At 37.8% G+C, this 19,217-nt stretch overlaps 1 protein-coding gene across 27 annotated transcripts in view; it reads right to left on the bottom strand.

The window, feature by feature from the left end:
* The window catches only part of FHIT (fragile histidine triad diadenosine triphosphatase), a 1,506,756-nt gene that overhangs the window by 1,417,665 nt on the left and 69,874 nt on the right, over positions 1–19,217 (bottom strand). For 12 of the 27 annotated variants that reach the window (XM_063722031.1, XM_063722032.1, XM_063722036.1 and 9 more), the window contains one exon: positions 12,760–12,829. The exons of the other annotated variants lie outside the window; for them this stretch is intronic. The gene's annotated coding sequence lies outside the window, so the exon portion shown is untranslated. The remainder of the gene's footprint in view (positions 1–12,759; positions 12,830–19,217) is intronic. 27 annotated transcript variants of the gene reach the window in all.

The following is a 19,217-nucleotide window of genomic DNA, read 5'->3' as shown; positions in this document are numbered from 1 at the left end:
TCCCAGAATGATAGGACCATTTACACTAAATGAACCGAACATATTACCGGAGTAACAATTGACATTAAGTATATTACAGCTGCCAGGGGCAGTATCAGGAAGAATCCCTGGATGACAGACAACATGATAATGTAGAAGGAAGAAACTGCAGAATCAGAAAGGAGGGAAAAACCCCTCATAAAACAATTTTAAAAATATATAAAGAGGAAATCATATTTAAAGGAAAAACAGAGAAATTTTGTTACTTTTTTTCCTTCTGCCTGCAGTAGCCTTCTGGTATTAGACCTGCAATGCATTTGCTACCCCCTAAAATATTCTCAACACTAACAAGATCAGAGGAAATGATTTAGTCCACCCCCTCTCCTGCTACTTCTGAACGGCAGCGCGTGTCCTTGGGGACATGGGATTTCTGAATTGCTTTTGGCCATCTGATATTGCAACTCTGCAGCCTTCCCTGGAATGAGCCAGAAAAATCAAAATAATTACATTAATGCTGGGAATCAAAGTTTATTGACTCTCCCTTGAGGTGGAAAACCAAAAAGCTGGTTACAAAAGTTGCCAGCTTATTTAATGATACCACTGCCTCCTCCCTGTTCTTGTCAAAACAGCTTTTGAAAGCATTTTCAAATAAAGCCCTCTGATGCGCTCCAATTCAATAGCTTATCTATTCCCTTTTAAATAAAAGCTAGTTCACATCATCTCACCCCCTCAAAGGGACGACCTGACAGGCCCTCTTCCCCTGCCAAGCCACTGCCAAAGGCAATACTCCCAGGCAATATCCCTGCCATCATTTCCGCTCTCTTCAGGAAGGTTCTGCCTCATTGAATATTCTTCCAAGCCAGTAAGAGAATCTCATGCCTCCCCAAGGCAGCAATCTACATTTATTATAACATTCATGGCTGCTAATGAAACTTGGAGCAGCTGGTTTCTTTCACTTTCCGACAATTCTTTGGATATTCAAAGTCCCCTCATAAGAGAGGGGAACTTATGAGCACACCCATTTCATGGATGAGCCCACAGACACAGAGATTCAATGTGGTGCTGACCTTTGTAACTTTCACAGGACTTTGCTACAGCCCTAAAAAAATATATGCTAAATAATAATTGATTGAATTAAACTGAAGTAGGTAAATTAATTTTTTAAATTAAACTGAATCAAATAGAACTGAAATAAACAAACTCTAGCCCTCTCCATGCCTAGTCAACACCTACTATTCTTTCTTGTTTCTTTTTTTTTCCTTTTTATTATAAAAGTTTTCAAATAAAATGAGAGACAAGTATAATGAAGCTCCAAGTACCTATCCACCCAGGTTCAACAATGATCAAGATTTTCCCACATTTGCTTCATTCATCTTCTCCTTTTTTTCTTTGTTGAAATATTTTAAAGCAAGACAGCATGCTACTTTATTCCTACTTTTGTCAGTGATTATGCTGTGCAGAAAAGAGTTACCATAGAAGGCCCGAGGTTGCTATCTTTAGAATTTAAAAAAGTTTGCAGGTAGGTAGGTAATATCTACGAACTTCACTTTATGATGATAAAAGAGACATAAGAGAAATAGACCTGCTTGCAAAGCTGACTCTTGGCTGGCATCTGGGAACATGGATTTGGGAAGGTTACTATCATTCCCAGAACTGATAAGAGTGGCTCACTGTGCCCAAACTGTTTATTCAAATAATGAAATGTTAAATGCCTGCTTTCCTTCTGGGAGTCTAAAATGTTGGCATGTGCTAGCCAGAGAGTATCTACGTGACCAGCCCCCAGTAAAAGCCTTGGGTGCTGATGCCCTAACAAGCTTCCCTGTTGGACAACATTTCACATGTGTTGTCACAACTCATTGCTGAAGGAATTAGGCATGTCCTATGTGATTCCACTCAAAGAGGTCTCTCAGAACCTTGCATCAAGTTTCCTCTGAAGTTCACCCCATACACCATTTCCCTTTGCTAATTTTGCTTTTTATCCTGCTGTAATAAATCATGGCTGCAAGTACAACTATATGTTGAGTCCTGTGAGTACTCCTAGCAAATCATTGAACCTGGTAATGGTCTTGGAACCCCTAACTCATTTACCTACCTTTCTTTAAGTCTACTTAAACCTCACTTTTTCACAGAAACATTGGTGACCTTGGGGAGATGCCAAACTAGGGGAGGCCCCGGTTACCCACTCTCATAGCACCCTGAACTTCCTCTTCATAACATTTATCGAAACGGTCCCTAAATAATGTTGAAATCATTTGTTTGTGGTCTATCTCTCCACCAAGAACCCAAAGTCCCTGAGACAGGAATTTTATGTTTGCTTTGCCATGTATACCTAGCATGGTACACATGGTATACATTTAAAATTTTAAATAGATTCAAGAAAATACCATACCCCTCCTCCAAGTTTAAGAGGTACAGTTTATATAATTTCCCTTGCATTACACTCATTCATTCACCAAATACCACTCACTTATGGTATAATCTAGACTGTGTCCCAGTTCATTTAATATCCACTTCATTAACATCTTTCTGTAATTAGCAACATCATGCCAATGCTTCATCTTCTAGGTGTGACAAAGCATGACTCTGCAAGGGGGCTTTCCTCTTGACACTGGTGACTAATTCATCTATTTGTATCACATTATAGGACCCTCTTTCCACCTTACAATCCTCTAGAGATTCTCCTGCAAATACAGACTCTTGAGATGATTCTTACATGCCTACTAAAGTTTTGAAAACCACTGTTTTGGGTCACTCAAAAATGAAAAGGCAGCTATAATTAAAGAAAACCTCATGGATATGATTCTTCACCTGAATTTTTAAAAAAATATAAACCACAGACTAAACATAAAAGAAATTTTGCTAAGCATATTCAACTACTGAAAATACCATATGACAACAGAGAGAATAAACATATATTCCTTTAAAGAAAAGAAGTGAGTTGTCCATATGCTGTAAGGGATACATCTATATATATATATACAGATTGTCTTGCACATTTAATGTATGCACAGAAATGGGTCAAGTAGATTATTTTTTCATGGTGGATGAAAGTAAGATGTGATGAGACACACTTGAATGGGGATTGGCAAGATTTTCAAAGATTATAAGCTTTGCGTTTTCATATAACCTACCATCCTGCAAATTCACTTCTAAGTATATATTAATACCCAAGAGAAACTTGAGCACATGTGTCAAACTCCATCAGTGAAAGGCCACCAGGAACACCCTGGTAGTCAAAGTTAAGTGGTTCACCTTACTGTAGCAAAGGAGAAAGTACCCCAGAGGAACCTTGGGAGCATCTTAGTAAAGGGGAATTATCAGTGGCTTCCTCTAGGGTTTGGGGAATTGAAACAAACTGAAGTTTGCCCAGAAGCAGCAATCACTCTGAGAAAGACAGTGATAGTCAGAAGAGAGGGGTGTTTAGTCATTTGTAGGGTCACAGAATGGCTTTGTTTATGCCTTGTTCTGAGTATTTATATTCTAGTTGCCAGTAGAGCCATTTTTTACTTTCTCACATATGTACCAGGAAATGTGTATAAGAACATTCATAGCAGCACCATTCATAGAAGAAAATTTAAATATTTAACTGAATGGCTATTGATAGGAGTATATATAAAACTTAAAATTAAAAAGGACAGGGAATGTTGAACATGAGGTTAGTAGTTGGTTACCTCTTACGAAGAGGTAGAGATGGGATAAAAGGGGTCACAAATTTGTAAGTTATTGGTAATGTTTTCTTGTTGGCTTTATGCCTGTTATATTATGAAATAAATATTATAAAATAAAACAGAATTTACCATGGATGACAGTGAGTCATGAACCGAAATTATAATTAATCTACCTCTGTGACCTGAGGTCCAAATTATTTTAAAACAAACAAAAAATAATAATAATCATTCATATTTACATTTCCTTCTCAGCCATACATTTTCTTTTCCACTTAGCATTTTCCACTGTGACACAGTAGGTGCCAGTTGTGTTTATACAGAAGCTACAATAAACAAGACTTTTTATTAAATGCAAATGTCACCACGCAGTAGAATCAACTATTGACTTTGTGCAACCTCTCATCAACAGAACCATCAATACGTCTAGCAAGGCACAGGATTTATTGTCTATGCACACCTTTCAGAGGGCTTCCTGAAACACTACTAGCTTCCATAATTGGTAACCAAATAAAACCACAGGCAACCAGAAGCAGAATATAACTCTTTCTAGGAAGCTGTAAATTAAAGGGAGATTTGTCTAACTAAATGTACACCATTGCACTCACATGGGCATTTCATCTCTTGCTCTTTAATGGAGGCAGTCCTTGCACCCCTACTTCACATTACGAATATGGTTTCATCTCTGACAGAAACGCCAGAGCACCTAGCAGAGTCCTCACATGCTCCCTCCTTTTACCTTTTCCATTGCATTAATTAATTAGAACTGTCTTTATATTCAGTGACATTTGATTTTGAGGACATTTTTACAAAATAACAACAGCAGGTCCAAGTTCACTACAGCAATAGGATCTACAAGAACCAAAAGAATGAATGCTTTTTAGCAAATGAGAACACAAAGTCAGATGATCTTTATTTTTAAAAAGCTCATAAACTATGTCAGGGAGGGGAATCACATTGCCAGACACCATAAAACAACATATAATTAAACTCTAGCAGTCCATTAGAAGATCTAGTGACAAGCCCTTCTCCACTGCTGCAACAAAGGTGGGATGATTTACATGTAGACTGGGAAAAGTCCCATGATATTAGACCAAATCCAGCACTGCTGCTAATTTTTTTAGACTGAAATGTGATTGCCCAATATTAAATTGTTACCATTAATGGGGAAAAAATAGCTTATTCTAACAAATACTTAATTTCTCTCTAGCTTTGGTGCAGTCCTGACTTGTAGTTTATTCTAATAAATAATTTAAAAATAATTGTGGTCACCTCCCATATGATCTAAAGTAATGCTATTTGAGATCAATAGGTCTAACATTTTCTATCTGGTATCCATGGAGTTTTTTATCCAATGAGAGAGAACATTCAGGAACTTAGCCTGTCTCATGGATGAAAATAGGTAGAATATGTTAGGTGTGTGTTTGATACAATCTATAAATAAAAGGCAAATTATAAAAGTTCCCCTCCCTGCAGAGACAAAGTCCCACAATAGGATACACAAGCTGCATTTCAACCCCACCCACACCTCAGATGTGCATCTTCGTTCAGCGCACAGAAGATTCAACTGTAGGAGCGGCCTGGATACACATGCCATGTTTCTTCCTTGCCCTCTTGGTGTCTTCACATCCCCCTCCCCTTAAAATAATCCCATTAGTTGAAAAGTTCCTGGATACAAGGAGCAGCCATCAAAGTCCATGGATGGATTTCAAGGGGATGAATTAATTTAATATTATTAAATGTTTACTTTGCTAATTCTCAACACTTGTACACAATTTAAGACTTGATTTCTTCTGTCTATAATATGAAGTCTGTGATTAGAGTAATATTTCAATTTTTGGTTTGTTTGTTTTGGCTTGGAGTTAGCAGTAGGATACCAACTTAACTCAAATTTACTAGTTCTCATTTTCCAATTTGTTTTTTCCAAAAACAATTCAGCATTTGTTTTTCATCTATAGAATTCCTTTTCTTAAGTCAGGCTCTTTGGGGTCATCAGCCCCCTGAAATCATGTGCAAAATGTGATGTCTATGTGCACATGCCTCTTTCTGTGAGGATCGGTTCCTGAGAACTTTGATGCCAAGTTGAAAAGACTGTGCCTTGAGTTTTTGACACTGGGGAATGAAGGAAAGGATAAGATAAAGAATATACAACATCTGCCACAACTACTGCATATTTTCTTTCTATATCACATTCAACAGTTTATTACAATCACCAGGTTTTTCATTCCCATAAAGCAATATTCAGACTTCAAATGTGCTAATAATTTAGCTGGAGAATTTGAGAAAACTACACATTCCTCTCCAACACTCCCACCCCCACCTCCTTAGCGCCAAGAATCAGATTTCATCACTCTGGAATAGAACCCAGATATCTGCACTTTTTACAAGTGCCTCATGTGATTCTGAGGCAATGGTGAGAGACCCAAGCTTTGAAAAACGTGCCATGATCTACCATCAAGTAGGAATCATGTACATAAGTTCCTCCATTAGAGGAAAAAATAAATGTATTTGTTTCTTTGTAAAGATAGGACATTGGAAATTTTCACTTAGATTACTCTGTAAGCCACAAGGAAATTAGAAAGCTCGTTTTTTACAATAATCACTGTTACTTGACAGTTCCTGCAGCATGTTAAGATGGCTGTTATTGATGACACTTATTACCTTTTCCCATGCAATAAAACACAGGAACATACAGTGGAAGAGATAAGTATATTTTAAAACAATAGAGGGAAGAAAAATAATGGTAGTCATGTCCACTCATTATTTGTGCAGACTGACTACCATGCGGAACAGAGAAATGCCTTTTTTTAAAGTTACACTGTGGCTTTAAATTGGGTTAACTCAGTGAGGATAGCCATGAAACAAGTGGCTATAGAGATGTAAAGAATGGGCTATTTCTCTACATTTCTCTTTTGCCTTTTATTTTCCCTATGGTCTTTAATGCATTTCTCTTTGGAATGGATGAAGTTATAAAGTTGCCTTACATAAAAGCTTTGCTTGAAAGATTGGTAATCACGCACTTTGCTACTGAATTGTCCAGTCTATTCAATCTAAAAAAGGCTCTTCTCTTTTGTTCAGCCCAGATTATCTCCTTTGCAGAGTGTAATAGAAATATCTGGGTATAAAATTGAGAAATTGTTCATAAATATTATGGAAGGCTTTTTGAGCTGTTTACTATTAGAGGCCTGATTTAGCAAACAGTAAGTCTGCTTTTGCTGGGTTGGGATTTTTTATTTTTTATTTTTTTACTTTTTCCTTTTAACTAATCATCCACAGTTAAAAAAAAAAATACAGATTTCAAAGCACTTTCACCCGTGATTAGAGCAGAAGAAAACAAATTGCTGTTTTTTCGTGTTTTTTTTTTAGATGGAAGCTCGCTCTGTTGCCCAGGCTGGAGTGCAGTGGCGCAATCTCGGCTCACTGAAACCTCCAGGTCCAAGTGATTCTCTTGCCTCAGCCTCCCAGGTAGCTGGGACTACAGGTGCGTGCCACCACGCCTGGCTCATTTTTCGTATTTTTAGTAGAGACGGGGGTTTTACCATGTTAGCCAGGATGGTCTCGATCTCCTGATTTCGTGATCCGCCCACCTTGGCCTCCCAAAGTGCTGGGATTACAGGCATGAACCGCCGCACCCAGCCACAAATTGCTATTTTTAAGAGACAGTTTTAATATCTTTTACTACATTTGGAGAAGAAAAAACATCAGCACTGCTATCGCCTATAGGTAACTTACTTATCTTGCCATTTCTTTATTTAAAGTCTTTGCACTGAACCAGCCAATGAAATGCATTATTCTACTGGCCAGAGTTCTCTAGCAGAAACAAGAGACAGCATGCATTACTGAGAAGTCAGACACATTTGCACTAAATCAAAAAAATAAAAATAAAAAGACTCTCTAGCTAGAGGTTAATAACACAACTCAATCAAAACCAGTGACATTTTTTATCAAACAGTCGTGAAATTGCCATTTGGAACTCTAACTTGCTACAAATGGAATTAAAAGTGCCATTCTAATTCTGTCTCCTTGTACAATACGACCCTGATACGGAAAACAAGGTGTCTACACTGAACACATCCAGTTTACTAGAGAAAAAAGGCGATGATTTTTTGATTCTCTCAAGTATTAGGGAAGTGTTTAACACATGACTCCTGAGTGGGAGTGCCAATTAAAGAGTTGCAGTACCTGTCAACGCTGGTTTGACATTTCAACAAAGCAAATCATCAATTAAAACTCACCAGCACCAGTCATCCTGTTAATTGACCAAATGATTATCCTTCTTTTAGTTAAGACTCTACCTGACACACTTGAAGAAATTTTTTCTCTGTTGTAAACCCTCTGGAGTCTGTGGCAGACCTCACCTTGGCAAACCACTTTGGTTTTCAGATTCACTGGAAAGCCCCTCTTTGTTCTAAGAGGGGCTCCTGAATGAAAGCCAAGTTCTAGTCCGACTTTCTGATTGCTTCTTCTCAGGTTTTTTTCTTGCTTCCTACCAGGAGAAGGAAGAAGTTAGTCACAGGCCATCCGTTAAACTTGTGTTTAAAGGGAAGTACCAAGGTATGGCCAGCTGGATATTTTACTCAACATGGTGGATCATACTCAAGGTAGTGTATAAATGGTTTAGCAGTAAATTCCACCCCATATTTCTTGGGGTAACATCTATGCTATCAAGCCCTTAAAACCAAATCCAACTAGCTCTAAACCATAAACATATATTATGATTCAAGCACTTGCAGGAAAAAAATTGTGCTTCAATATAAAACTATGCTTCATCTAGAATATAAAGGAGCCCATTTCCCAATTACCATATTATCAGATTCTGATTCTATGAGGACTAATTTTCAACTCTGTAAATTATAGATAAATGATAACAATGCAAAATAATTCTTGCCTATAGGCAAGCAAATTATGTTCTGTTCTCTGGAGGTTCAATTAATCCCCCTATCCCACCCTCAGAAGCCAGTTTTGCCTCCATTTGTAACATTCTTTTCAGTATTCCTGATATATAAATGTGTCTGGGCTTTTTGGATTCTCTTTAGAATAGTTATAAGATTTGACTGGTTCTCTCATTATAAGTTGACCTAATCTTTAACATGTTTTCATTTTATATCAGTATGAGAGTCATGATTTCACCTTTTTATTGAGAATTATTCTTTAATACATGTATAGATCTTGGACTAAGGCTATCAATTTCGAGACTTCAGTTGTGGGACTGTGCCATACTCCTGTCTCTCACACTCTCTGCACATGCCATTTCCCAGCCTGGAATGTTCTTCCCTCCTCCCCACTCCAGCTTCTGGACCTAGTTAATTCCTAATCTTCACTCAGATTTGGGCACAATTATAGCCTCCATAAACAAGCATTGCCTAACTACCCCTCCTCTCTGCCAAGAAGTTTAGATCTCCCAGTTACAGTTCTTGCACTTAACACCATTGACATTTACCTATCTGGATCTTCTGACTAATGTCTCTTTTCCTCACTAGAATAATGCTCCCTGATGGTAGGGACCATATCCGGTTTTACATACCATTGCACCCAGTTAGGTGTCTGGCACACAGAAGGCTGAAACAATATTTGTTGTAATGGGGTTCTTGACACACTACCCCAAAATATGGCATGTTGGCATTTGACGAAACAGTGGAAGCAGGAAAGTTTCTCTGACCTTCTCCCACACTTTTCCCCTGAAGCAGGCCATAAAAGAAATCTCCAGCCTTCCTCTAAAGTGGGTCATAGGCCTTATTCAAGAGGTACTCTTCCTATGCCTGGAGGAAAGGAATGTCATTATCTCTGAAGGCACAGAGATAAAGAGAAAAATCTGAACAAGAAGGCTTGCTAAGTTCCCCCCAGTTTATTACCATTAGATCACACCCCCTATGTCCAATCATACTTCTACACAACTGTCTACTCTTCATCAAAGTTAGCATAAAAATATACAAGTTTCCCTGTTTCTTTGAGTCTTCCTTTCTCCATGTCACATAAAACTTACACTAAATAAATTTATGTCCCTTTCTCTTATTAATCTTTCTTTTGTTATAGGGGCCTCAGCCATTAACCTAGCAATGGAAGAGAAAAATATTTTCTTCTCCCTTGCAGTTGCATACATCAGCAACACAGCAGATCCATGGATCAGTGAACAAATTGGGCTATGAATATTCCTATTATAAATCAGAAAAACAGATCTAGACCAAAGCTGACCAAAGGAGAAGGAAAAGGAGAGACTGTATTTGATGTAAGTGTTACTGATTTGAAAAACCACGGAGATCGATCACCTATTACAAGGTCCAATGGTATTCCAGATTCTAGAAAAGACCTAGATAAAAATGTCAAGTCTCTGAAAGTCCTCTCACCTTCTCCAAAGAGTCCTAATATCCAAAAGAACATAGGATTTCTGGATATTTTGAACCTGAACAAAGGCAAAGCACAAAAAGCATGGTATAGAAGAAGGCTTCTCAAAGTGTGGTTCCCAGACCAGCAGTACCTCTTGGAAATTCTCAGGCCTCATCCCAGACCTACTTATGAAATCAGAAACTCTGGAAGAGGGCCCAGCCATCTAGGTATTAACAATCCCTTCAGGTGAAAGTGATGCTTGTTAGAGACTCATTGGCATAGGACAAAGATGGGCCTCAACAAAGATGGAATCACCAGACTCCATTGTAAATAGCTGTGAAACACTGAGCAAGTTATTTAAGTTCTCTAAGCCTGAGTTTACTCATGAGGAAAAATGGGGATAACAACAACAAAAACTATCCTACAGAAATGTGGTAAGAAATTTTTTTTTTTTGGTTTCAACTTTTATTTTAGAATCAGGGGGTATATAGGCAAGTTTGTTACCTGAGTATATTGTATGATGCTGAGGTTTGGAGTACAAACGATCCTGTCATCCAGGTACTGAGAATAGTACTCAACAGTTAGCTTTTCAACCCCTGCTTCCCTCCCTCCCTCACTCCTCTAGTAGTCCCCAGTATCAATTGTTGCCATCTTTATGTCTATAAGTACCCAACATTTAGCTCCCATTTATAAGTAAGAACATTTGGTTTTCTGTTCCTGCATTAATGCACTTAGGATAACGGCCACCAGTTGCATCCATGTTGCCACAAAGGACATGCTTTTGCTCTTTTTTATGACTGTATAGTATTCCATGGTATATATGTACCACATTTTCTATATCCAATCCACCATTCATAGGCACCTAGGTTCATTCCATGTCTTTGCTATTGTGAATAGTGCTGCATGAACATATACATGCATGTGTCTTTTTGATAAAATGATTTGTTTTCTTTTGGATATATCCTCAGTAATGTGATTGCTAGGTTGAATAGTAGTCCTGTTTTGAGTTCTTAAAGAAATCTCCAAACTGCTTTCCACAGTGGCTGACCTAATTTACATTCTCAACAACAGTGTATAAGCATCCTTTTTCCCCACAGCCTCACCAACATGTGTTGTTTTTAAACTTTTTAATAATAGCCATTATGACAGTGTGAGATGGTATCTCACTGTGGTTTTGATTTGCATTTCTCTGATGATTAGTGATGACGAGCATTTTCTCATATGTTTGTTAGCCACTTGTATGTCTTCTTTTGAGAAGTGTCTGTTCATGTCTTTTGCCCATCTTTTAATAGAGTTACTTGTTTTTTGCCTGTTCAAAAAATTTCGAGTAATGTCTATAAATTGCCTAGAAAATTGACTGACAGGTGGGGCACAGTGGCTCATACCTGTAATCCCAGCACTTTGAGAGGCTGAGGCGACAGATCACCCAAGGTCAGCAGTTCAAGACCAGCCTGGCCAACATGGCGAATCTCTGTCTCTACTAAAAATACAAAAATTAGCTGGGTGTGGTGGTGCATGCCTGTAATACCAGCTACTTGGGAAACTAAGGCAGGAGAATGTCTTGAACCCAGGAGGCAGAGGTTGCAGTGAGCCGAGATCGAGCCATTGTACTCCAGCCTGGGTGACAAGAGTGAGACTTTGGGAAAAAAAAAAAGAAAGAAAGAAAGAGAGAGAGAAAATTGGTTGACAAAGAATGGATACTAATGAAATAATAGCTGCTATTGAATTTATCATTCATGTCAGTAGCAGCAGCAGCAGCACCATCATCACCATTACCATCACCTTGTCTAGATTCTTAAGGCCTGGAACCCAGGGTTGGAAGAAACTATTGTCCTTTTGCCTCATACATCAGCAAAGCGTGCATAGGGCTCTTAGGAATTGGGCAGGAGGAATCCAAATTTGTGCACCATTACTGTCTTCTAGCTGATGCCACCATTTTTTGTCAGTCATTTATACTAAAATATACTAACTTAGATGGGTACAGAATTTAAGAGGTTACACAAGCACTTAGCACACATGCTATCTGATCTTCACAAACAACCTGAGAGTAGTTATTTAATTCAGAGAAGTTAGTGGACTTGCCCAAAGTCACATTGCCAGTCCTCACAGTCATCTGAAGAGCCAGACTTGAATCCAGGTATTTTGATTCCAAACCTAGTGCTTTTTTCTCTACTCCTCCTTGTCTATACTTCTGTTTTCATTATACCACCTTGCCAAGGAAACAAACACTCACCAGACACACTGTAGAATCAAATAGACCTGACATTCTTTAGAGTTCTTCTTGGATCCTGGAATGTGGTTCTTCTTATTGTCTCTACTTAGAAACCTCACATTTACAGAAGCAGGCTGTATTTTTTTTAACACCTTCCTTATTAGCAATAATTGGTCCCTTCTCTTGTATGTTTGTTTGATTTTTAATACATACAGTTTAAGATTAACTCAAATCTGTTCAACCCCAATCTTTCTAAAAACTAACTTTCCAAATATCCACTTGTAACACAGAAAACTGCAGACCGTCTTTCCTGCTTCTAAAATACAGTCACTTTCATAAATGTTGTCCATTCATTCTAGCACTGAGTATTCATAAAGCACCTACTCATTGCTAGGCACTATGTGAGGCACTGGGCACACAGGTGTGGTGTCTTAAGTAAGACAGGTGTGGTGCTTTCCATCCTGGAAGTGTGAGGGAGTCTGGCAATAAAAAAATCAACAAATAAAAGAAAATAGCCACAGGTTACAGTAAGTGCCATTGCAAAGCCTCTACAGGTAAAATGATAAAGTAGTCACTCACATATTCTTCAGGGGCTGGAGAAGCCCAGGGAATGACTCCAGACAGGGTGGTCCAAGGTCCACTTCTCACTCTTTAGATAAAAAAACAAACAAGCATATCTTGACACAGAAAGTCTAATGTGAAAATCCAGTAAGTGGAAATATGAGTTGACAGAATGGGTGTTTTAGAAATGGATTATCTACTTTAACATGAGAATTCGATACAAGATTTTTCTTGAGCACTTTCCTAATACAAATACATTTTATATTTATATCCCTATTAAATATAATTTATACTATATTTAATATAAATATAAAAGTTGGATGCCATTTATAAAAATTCAATTAATAACAGAATGAAACAGCTACTGCCAAAAACTTGCATATAGAGACATTAAAAGAAATATGGGGCTGGGTGCTGTGGCTCATGCCTGTAATCCCAACACTTAGGGAAGCTGAGGCGGGCAGATCAATTGAGGTCAGGAGTTCGAGACCAGCCTGGCCAACATGGCAAAACTCTGTCTCTACTAAAAATACAAAAATTAGTTGGGCATGTGCCTGTAGTCCCAGATACTTGGGAGGCTGAGGCAGGAGAATCACTTGAACCTGGGAGGCAGAGGTTGCAGTGAGTTGAGACTGCACCACTGCATTCCAGCCTGGGCAGCAGAGTGAAACTGTGCCTCAAAAAAAAAAAAAAAGAAAGAAAGAAAGAAAAAGAAAAGAGAAAAGAGAATAAAAGAAAAGGACAGGACAGGAAAGGAAAGGAAAGGAAAAGAAAAGAAAAGAAGGTACCAAGAAGTGGAAAGGAACAGGGAGAAAGAAAACAGTTATTCAATGTTTTTGAAGGCCCAAGCACAGAGTTTTGGCATAATTTATTCAGTCCATACAACAACTCTGTATTTAGGGATCATCCACATTTTACAACAAAGGAAACCCAGTTTCAGTGAGGTGAGCTTATTTGTCCAAGATCTCTCAGCTGGTAAGTGACAAAACCACAACATAGAAATCTGATCTATATCCAGCAACTATATCCCATCCATTCTATAAAGCAAGAGTTGGCACACCACAGCCCACGGGGCCAGATTTGGACAGCAGCCTCTTGATACCACCACAAATTAAGAATGATTTTTACATTTTAAAAGCACTGAAAAAATTCAAAAGAATTACGTTTCATGACACATGAAAGTTTTATAAAACTCAGATTTCCATACCAATAAATAAAATGTCATTCATTGGTACACAGCCATATTTACCTACTGTCTAGGGCTGCTTTCAAACTACAAGATGGTGTTGAGCAGTTGTGAAAGAATCAGTAGGGTCCCAAGGCCTAAAATACTTACCGTCTGGCCCTTTACAAAAAAAGTTTGCTAACCCCTGAGGTAGAGAAAAGGATCCATAGAAATAAAAGTAACAAACACTCTCAGAAATGTGACTTCAAAAATGAGTGACAAAAGCATGCAAAGAATGGCTATAAAATGCACCTGAAAGAATTTAACCTAATGGCCGTTGCCTGAGGCACAACTTTCTCAATTTCACCTGAAGGTTTCATTTTTCTGGCCCTGTCTCCCAGTGAGGAAGACCTAAGTCAACCTTGTGACAGGGATTTATCACGTCTTAACTTGTGCAATGCTGCGTTCCCACCAGCACTCTCAGAATGGAGGCCACACAATGTCTCCACTCCTGCATTCACTGGCTCAACTTGGTTTCTGAATTTAGTTCAAGGCACGGTTTCAAGCTGCTTTTGTTGATTTCCCACTATGTTGTCTTCTCTAAATATTTTGTGGTTCAAGTGCATACGCTCAATTATGAAAATGAATTCTTACAAACAGCCTGACCTGGGCGGATAGTTAACTCACACCATGAAGCTCAAATTTGCCAGTACAGGGAAAGGTATTTCTTCTTCTTTTCAGTCTTCAGGCTACAAGGTTGAAAGCCAGAAGCTATGTGTTATAAAATGTCCCTAGTTTTTCCCATGTTTTGTAGCACACGTACATTGATCTCTGTGTCTTTGCCATTTACTTGTGTGTGGTCATCCCCAATTAGTGAGTTATTTTGTACTTTTCAAAGGTAAATTCTAAGTCAATACTTAGGGTGTACACCTAAGTCAAAGATGGCCTCCACCTTGAAGGAAAAAAATTATTACCTTTCAACGAAAACCTACACATCATCTATAAACACACTCCTTCCAGCTGTCTGACTCTAGCCTTGTACAATGTCTTTGAGCTATTTTGCACCACTTTGTAAGTTGTAGATAACTGATAGATACATATAAATTCTGTCTTACAGGTTGTGATTTTAATTGACTTCCCACTGTGGAAAAAAGTTGTATCTCGATTTGCAACTCATCTTAACACTCTTATTCCATATAACTTTGTGCCGTTTTGACTTTTCCTTTGAGCCAGTTATAACATCTGCCTGGTTCTCTCAAATCATATAAGTAAAATAAAATCTTTAGCATGTGTTCATTTTTATACCTATATGAGTCATAACTTTACCTTTTACTGAAAATTATATTTTAACGACCCAACAGGTTAGTAAGAATTCAGATTTATTTCAAAATCTATCTTTAAAAACTTTAAATTTTGAGTGATATTCACCTTTAATATGAATTTAGTTGGAAGTAATATTAAATTAGTTTAATTCATATAGAAAAACGAAATGTGATGAGAAGTGAACTTCTTTGTTCCCTTTTATTGCTTTTAAAATGATACAAGACAAAAATTGTGCAGAGAGGCAAGAAACAAATGTTAAACAAAAATAATTCTGACGTGTTAAAATGGTAAGGAGGACTTTATTAAGGACTATTGCAATAGCAGTATTGCGACAGGGGAGCGAGATCAGGTTGAACTCCAAATACAACAAAGATAGATAGCCAGTGTTAGAGCAGATAAGGGCTTCAGTGGGTAGAAAACTACTAAGAGGAGTAAGGGAATTCTCGCTAAATTAATTCCTAATGGGATTCTTGCTAAAGGCAGGCCAATGACTTAGACATCAAGGGTGGGGTGAGAAACTTGATTAGACATCACGGTGATCAGCTATCACTTAAAAAGATTATTGCTAAAGCCAGGCTAGAAAGATCAAATACAGGAATGAGGTCTGGGGCCAAGGTCGCTAGTTGAGAAGAGGGCTCAGAGGAGTCTAATTAAAGTTTGGGCAAGGAGAAAATTTTCATCATAGGTAATAGCAAATTTATAAAAGGACAATTCAATTCAATAATTCTTGTCCTCAAGGAATTTACAATCTAGTAAAAAGAGATAATTAAGTCACCACAACCTGGTCAAACTACCTTGGTTTTATTTTGCAATTAAATTTTATTCCCATATGAATCTATATGTAAATAATCTCTTTAAAGAAAAAAATAAAATGAGAAGTTAAAGTTATTTCTATCTCTGTAACTTTTTTCTAACTTTTATTTTAAGTTCAGGGGTACATATGCAGGCTTGTTACAGAGATAAACATGTGTCATGAGGGTTTGTTGTACAGATTATTTCATTACCCACATGTTAAGCCTAGTACCCGTTAGTTATTTTTCCTGATCCTCTCCCTCCTCTCTCTCACCCTCCAATAGGCCCTAGTGTGTGTTGTTCCCCTCTATGTGTCCATGTGTTCTCATCATTTTGCTCCCACTTGCAAATGAGAATATGCAGCATTTGGTTTTCTGTTCCTGTGTTAGTTTGCTAAGGATAATGGCCTCCATCTCCATCTGTGTTCCTGCAAAGGACATGATCTTGTTCTTTTTTTGGCTGCATAGTATTTAATGGTGTATATGTACCACATTTTCTTTACCCAATCTATCATTGATGGGCATTTAGGTTGATTCCATGTCTTTGATATTGTGAACAGTGTTGCAATGAACATACGCATGCATGTGTGTTTATAATACAATGATTTATACTCCTTCAGGTATATAGCCAAGATTTTTCCATAATCCCACTGGTATTATATACCCAAAAAGATCCCATTGGTAATATATACCCAAAAAATACCAATGGGATTATCAGATTGCTGGGCCAAATGGTATTTCTGTCTTTAGGTCTTTGAGGAATCACTACACTATCTTCCATAATGGTTGAACTAATTTACACTCCCACCAAAGGTGTATAAACATCCTTTTTTCTCCACAACCTCACTCGCGTCTGTTATTTTTTTGGCTTGTTAATAGTAGCTATTCTGACTGGTGTGAGATGGTATCTCATTGCAGTTTTGATTTGCATTTCTCTAATGATCAGTGATGTTGAGCTTTTTTGCACACGATTGTTGGCCGCATGTATGTCTTCTTTTGAAAAGTGTCTGTTCAAGTCCTTTGCCCACTTTTTTATGGGGTTCATTTTTTTCTTGTAAATTTGTTAAGTTCCTTATAGATGCTGGATATTAGACTTCTGTCAAATGCATAGTTCGCAAAAATGGTCTCCCATTCTGTAGGTTGTCTGTTTAGTCTGCTGATAGTTCCTTTTGTTATGCAGAAGCTCTTTCATTATCTCTATAATCTTAATTTATACGCTAAAATATCAATTTGAAAATATACCAACTAAAGTGCATCATACACCTAAATCAAGGATTTTACAAAATACACTGAAACAGAAACTAAACATACACTATTTATCCCACTTTCATATAAGCAAAAGACACCACTATTGGCCACCAACCTCACTACTCCCAGCCTGTAAAACAGGATGATTATAGGTATTTGTGAAATCTAAACATCACCACTCACTACATTAAAATGAAATGGCAACAAATATCCACAAGTCTTTTTACTCAAAGTGTGGTGGCCCAACCCAGCAATCTGGGCATCACCTGGCACTTGTTATAAATGCAGACCCTCAGGCCCCACCTGCTGAATCTACATTGTACCAAGATCCCCAGGAAATTCTTATGTACATGAAAGTTTGAAAACCACGGATCCAGAAGTGTGTGAAAGCATAACTACTGCCAGAATTGTTAGCATATTCCCTTATTCATCTCTTTTTTATGAAACTAAATGTAGTGGTTTTGCTGATAGAGATGGAGGGGGGAAAAGAAATTTTGTTGTGACCAAAGTTGCTGCATTTTTTGCCTAGGGGTGGATCTAAAGTTTCATGTCAATCATTTTGTTTTGTGAGCAAAATCAAAGTCATGGGGAAAAAGGAGAGGGTGCAGAAAGAAGAAAATTGTGAATCCATAGAATTTTATCACTGGAGGATAGAAAACAATCTCAATTATATATATAGTATATGTACTCAATACAGTAATGGTTAAATAAACCATGACACAACTATGCAAGAGCATATATAAAGAAATCAAAAATAACAAGGTCATTTTTCATGTACCAAGATGCAATGATCTCTAATGTAAACTTAGCTTAAAATATGCAAGGAGAAAAATGCAAGGGCAGCACAGCATATATAATGACTTATTATTCACGTAAGGAAAAGAACATAAGTGTGTATATGCATAGAACATCTCCGGAATGACACACAAGAAAGACACACAATGGTTACTGCCCAGAGGGGAGCTGAGGCACGAGGGACAGAAATGCAAGGAGACTGATATTCCACTGTGCATCTTTTAACATCTTTTGAATTATATGATAATATTATCCAATTAAAACAATATTTGAATCTAAGCATTGAAGAATTCCTAAAAAGTAGATAAGATACAGTTACCAAGATAATAAAGGAATCCCTTCTTCATTTTCCCTCATAGATGGTTATATGACTATGTCCAAACACTTTCTGTGAGTTACAGATCTGAGAAGTTGTGTCTAAAATTCACTGACACTGGAACTTAATCCATGTGCCTAGAATGCTCCTCACTGCCCCCACACAACCCCCGAGAGCCCCCACTGATGCCAGTTCTCTTTGCAATACAAACTAAGCCTCTTCCTCTCTCAGCTGTGAACACATTTGCAGAAGGCTATGGTGGTTTTCCTTAGTCAGGGGTCAGAACGGCCAGCAGGGGCAGGCAGGTATCCCAAACGAGTAAAGCAGGCCTAGCCAAAACAAAGTGAGCCTTTACCCCTCCACCTGCAATGAAGCAGGGCAGCAACTATTCTGCTCCAAGGAAATACTACCATGGAGGAGACAGGGCCAGATGTTGCCATGTCTTCCCAGGGATGTCAGAAGCTGCTAAATTTATTTTAAATACCTCGATTTAAAAATGTTAATATTTAAATTTTTTAAAAACATTGTACAGACCAAATAAAACACATGTGCAGCTAGATGTAACCTACAAGTTCATAATCCACCCTGTCATCTTTCGTGTATGGAACCATGAAAATTTCTCTTTTTGTTATTTTATCATTGGAGCTGCTGAAAAGAAAAAAAAATCTCTTTTTAAAAAACTCAAACAGCTATATTTTGGAGATTCGACAATTTACTAATCTATCACTCCAAAATGTGCTGGATAATTTATTTGACAGTCACTGTGCTTGCCTAAGAACTAAAAATAACCACATTGTATGTGTGTGTGTGTTGTTTCTAAAGACCTGTGGTATTTATT

Source organism: Pongo abelii, chromosome 2 (assembly GCF_028885655.2).
Source record: "Pongo abelii isolate AG06213 chromosome 2, NHGRI_mPonAbe1-v2.0_pri, whole genome shotgun sequence".
Taxonomy (NCBI): domain Eukaryota; kingdom Metazoa; phylum Chordata; class Mammalia; order Primates; family Hominidae; genus Pongo; species Pongo abelii.
This window is presented reverse-complemented; position numbering and strand designations above follow the sequence as displayed.